The sequence below is a fragment of the Sinocyclocheilus rhinocerous genome, unplaced genomic scaffold (genome assembly GCF_001515625.1).
Source record: "Sinocyclocheilus rhinocerous isolate Xijiao unplaced genomic scaffold, SAMN03320098_v1.1 scaffold1592, whole genome shotgun sequence".
Lineage (NCBI taxonomy): Eukaryota > Metazoa > Chordata > Actinopteri > Cypriniformes > Cyprinidae > Sinocyclocheilus > Sinocyclocheilus rhinocerous.
Window position 1 is genome coordinate 82,339 of NW_015654054.1, and position 5,327 is coordinate 87,665.

Consider the following 5,327-nt stretch of genomic DNA (forward strand, 5'->3'; position numbering starts at 1 on the left):
TTTTTTTTCAGTCAAGAGATCAACCCACACAGTCTTTTGAAGAAACGTAACTGACTTTACAAACTTCTCTAGTTCAGAAAAAAAAATCCTTAACATCAACCCGCTTTCCAAAAGTGTCTGAACCTAATAACATTTCTGATTTCTGAAACTGATTAATTTCTCCCAAATATACAATGAACAATCTTTTTGGGAATCTTGGGGAATTCTACACAAGCCCACACTGTGAGCAAGAGTCAATTTCCTGCAAACAAGCATCCTCTGCACCCAGCAATAGCTCAATTTGATTCTTCTCTGTATCACAACCATGCTGATCAACACAAGTACTTGACACCACATCCTTATTACATTAATTGTCCTGTTCAACCACTAGAATTTCTTTACCTTTACCAGCATTATCATCAACATTAGCATTTGAACTCCCTCAATCACTTCCATCTCCGAAATATTCTTTGCTATGTTTAAAGGCATATCAATCTCTGAATGTCTCACCTAAATGAATTCTGAACTCTCCTTCTGACCAGTGTGTTTAATCTGCGCGTCACCCTCTATCCCTGGGCCAATGTTTTCCTGTCCGCACACTTGCCGTTTATGGCCAACATTGCCACACTCAAAACACTGTAAATTTCCAGTAGTCGCGTAGACCATATATGATCCTCCTCCATGTTTTATATGAAAAAAGACATTCAGCATATGATCTTGTGAATCTAAAAACATGTAAACTTGTCTCCTAAAAGACATAACAGCACCAGTGTTGCAGCCTGGAATGTCCTTGGGTCGAGTATTTGCTGAGTTTGTTCATTTTAGTGACGTATTTCTAAATGAAGATCACGGAGAACAAGGCAGCAGACAGCGCACCCTGTTTGTTTTCTTTATTTTACAAAAGCACAAAGTTGTGTTGTTATTATGTGTGTATGCAAATAAGAGTAGACCCTTTGCAGATTTGATTGATGTATTGCTCCTATCTGTACGATCAAAACTGACGGAGTAATTTAAGTTAGTTTAGGGGCTTTCAAAAAAATGCAACAAAACGCACCAGCGTTTGTCGACCCCAGAGGGTTAAACCACACCATTCTGGTTTCGTCTGGCTGGGGCTGGTTTCTCCCAAGGTTTTTTCTCCATTTCTGTCACCGATGGAGTTTTTTTTCCTTTGGCTTGCTTAGCTGGGGACGCTTGACTGATTGCACAGACACTATTGAAGGGAACTGAACTGGATGATGACATCACTGAATCATCAATGAACTGACTTTAGCTGAAAAGTGACTCTGTTATTGTATTCTTGCATCATTAACAAACTATTTTCCTGTTTGACTCTGTAAAGCTGCTTTGACACAACCAGTATTGTATAAAGTGCTATACAAATAACTTGGTGACTTGACTTGACTTAAACTGTGGATCATTTATCAATGCTTTGGCACAAAATGCAGTCAATTGACTACATATTTCTCTTTCTCACTCAGACACAAACACCATAAAAACTCAATGTACCTGCAGGCCAGTTTGCACATTTACATACTCTTTACAACACTGTTAAACTTATGTTCAAAACCTATTATTTGTGCAATGTGTGCTATGCCACTGGATGAACATCTACACAGGAGTGAGTCTTCCAATTTCACTACATCTATACAAAAAGTAATGTAGTACTCTAATGTAAACATGGACTATTTAACATACTGCAATGAATTATAAACAGTATAGGGTTTTATTCTTGTTTTGTAAGGAAATTTTACAGAAGAAATCATTGTTAATGCTAACTGTTGTTTCTGTTTTTTTATGTAATTGTTTCATGAGTGACAAAGGCCCAATCCCAATTCTATTTTATACCCCTTCCCCATGTCCCTTGAAACAGAGTGTCAAGGGGTAGGGGTGAAAATATTCCCCTAAGAATTGGGACACCACTACTATGCCATCACACGTCGTCTAGCTCCTACAATACACACACCTATACTGGTGTGCTGGTGTGCATCCTACCCCTTCACGTGAACGCGCGAAACGGAGGGGTAGGGGAAAGGGGAAGGGCTAAGGGGTAGAATTGGGATTGGGCCAAAGTGTTTATTGGGTGAAAATCTTTGCTAGAGTTCTGAAGAAGGCTTCATCTGAGACTGCATGAAGTGTTTTAGGGCATTACTTGCTGAGCCAAAGTTGGTAAGGAGAACTGTTTGAAGAGTTTTGAAAAAGTGACCTCAGTATTGAGAAATGTGTCCTTGCAATAGTAAAAACTGATAAAGCAAGTTCTTTTCTGCAGAAAAAGAGCAAGCAATTTCTACATTGCAGAATTCAGGAAACAGCACAACTCTAAATACTCTTAATTATCTGGGTATAATACAATTAAATAATCCTCACAAATACACTAGCATGACATATGTTAATCTACCTACTTATATATATTCATATATGGGGTTCGAAATAATCTAGTAATAGTGCACAAAATAGTACTTGCTATTTGTTCAGCTGAATAGAGAAACACCACAATCCAGGACAGACCCATGCAAAAATCTTCACCAAATTCTTGTTGCCTCCTAGGAGAACCTCACAACAGGCAGACAAGAATAATAAAAAAAAATAATTAATCAGTTCATCTTTTCCCCCAAACTTTACTCTGAAAAATGGAAAGAACAAGACACATTCAGTGTTTTGATCCACATCTCCTTCTTCTATTGGTCAGATACACAGTTTATATGTTCTTCATGTTCTGCATATTCAATCAATCAAGTAACAAAAAATTATTTCTGTCCTTACAAACAACTTATCACAAAAAAAAAAAAAAAGCCTTTGCTTTTTATGCCTACCCTTTATACATATTTATCTGATGATCATCACTTTTTCACTAGATTTGATAATACAAGATAAACAAAAGTTATTCATATATAAATATTCATTTATTATAGAACATGGACCTTCAAAATTGAGTCTACAAATAAATTAACAGATTATCATAAAGCCCCATACTGCAGTTTACAGTTTATGTAGATAGTTTTACCTCTTTCAAGTGTCAACTTAGATAAAATACAAAGGGAAGTTGCAAATTCTGTGTGTTGTGCAAGTACACAGGAAATGTTTTTTTGTAGCAGAACAGAAACATAAAAAACAAGTCTTCTACCAAGAGCATGACGAGACATTCAATATGCTATACCTCAATAGCAAAAAATACTGTAATTGTATTCCATTACTAGGCTACATGTCTACATTATTAATTCTACATTATTATATCTCACATGTCAGCAACGTGCAGAGAAGGGGAGCTGGACGTCATTTGGTTCTATAAACACCACATGTACTCGATCGCGCTGGATCTCACAGTGGTCACGTGAGTAAATTCTCTGAGCTTGCACTGTCTTTTGAGCTGAACGGATAGACGGTCTGTTCGGTGCAGCACTGTTTTGTTCTGCTTTTAGCCAGTTTGCCATTTGTCGCAGTTTATCAGTTTGGCAGATTGGTAACGTCAGTTCACAAAATGTGACCCATTAAGTTGCTGTCTGAAGCTCTGGATACGGCTCTATAATCAACACATTTGTGATTCAGCCATAGACGCAAGGCCGCAGACAACAATGCAGATATAGTCAACTCTAGTCATTTGAAGCTCAACCTCATTGAGTGTCTATTGGCTTTGACATCAACAGGATTTTTACTTCCAGAAATGACTTGCACTCTGTTGTCCATTAGAAAACGCACTAGAGTGGAGGTGAAATCCAGAAAAGAACAGATATGTTTGGTTTTGGTCTTGGTTTTTAAGGTTGTGGACTAGTTAAGATGTCTTCAGCTGCTTCTTGAAGGTTGTGATGGTCTCAGCAGATTGTATAGAGTTTGGCAGCTCATTTTACCACAGAGGAACGGAGATGGTGAAGGGTTTGGAAAGTGACTTTGCTCATCACAGTGACCCTCCTTCAGTTTGGAGTAGATGGTCAGAAGGTCATCATCTACTGGACACTGAGTCGATTAACTGTTCAGATTCTTGCAGTGAATGAGGGTCATCAGATCCAACCTGCATCAGATCCCTGCAGGAAACAGATTATCTTACAGTTGGTGCAGATTCATATCTGTCTCAGCTGTACATTAAAACACCATCTGGCTGTTTCAGCTCATAAATGTTCATGTGATTTAGTAAAACTTAGTTCAAGACTTCGATTCACTCACCTTGTTCCAGAATCATTGTGCTTAAAGATGCATGAAGCTGCCCTCTGAAAACATCTGAAAACAGATTATTCTGGAATATTATTATGTTCATCTGAGTATTGTGTATTTATTCAAAGAGATTTTAAAGTTTAGGCCACTGTGACACTTAGAATAAAACAGTCTGTTTTAGCTACTGTGCCTTTAGTATGACTTTAAGACAAATCAATCATGACTCACCTGAAGATCCTTTTACGCAGCATGCAACATGCCAAAACCAGAACAACCATGATGATAATGACAAGACGCCACCACAACTGATCTTTACAAGTAATAAAATATAAATGCAATAAAATTATTTGATATACTGAATTAGTAAACCAGTAAAATCAGCTCATCAATAAAAACGATAGAACTATATAAGCAAATCAACAAAGATTTAAGGGGGTCATATGATGCAATTTCAAGTTTTCCTTTCTCTTTGGAGTGTTACAAGCTGTTTGTGGATAGATAAGACCCCTAAAGTCTCAAACCCAAAGAGATATTCTTTATAAAAGTTAAGACTCGTCCACGCCCTTCTAAAACGCCTCGTTTAAACACGCCCCCACATGTCTACGTCACTGTGTGGGAAGATTTGCATAACACCGCCCAAATGTTCATGCAAAGAAAGAAGGCATAACTTTGATTCTCGCTGTAGTGTTGTTGCTGCCGCCGCTGCCATGTCGTGGAGACGCTGTGTTTCGCCGTGAAAGCGAAACTACTTTGTTTGGTCTTCCAAAAGAGGACACAACTAGAAATCAGTGGTTAAGTTGTATTTACAACACTGTTCCAGAACAGTTCAACCCAAATATTCAGATGTGTCCAGCGCATTTTATGGAGGACTGTTTCCTGATCCTGGAAGAGTAGCCTACAATGCCGGCTGTGTTTCTATAAAGTGGGGCAGTTCCAACTTTGCAAGGACAGTCTGGCACGTCTGACTCACAGTCTATAAGTACGTTTACATATTTAAAGAATTTGCCACTGATGATTCAAACACAAGTTTTGAGCAGTGTAGAGTAGCACTTGTTGTTTGTCATTTCTCCGATCACAAATGCAGACATGATTTTATGTTTACGCGACGCGATGCAAAGCAACGCGTAAAAAGACAGTATAAGTCATTATAATCAGTAATTATGTCCCCACTGGATGCAACAAATGCCTCATTTATAATGGGTTTT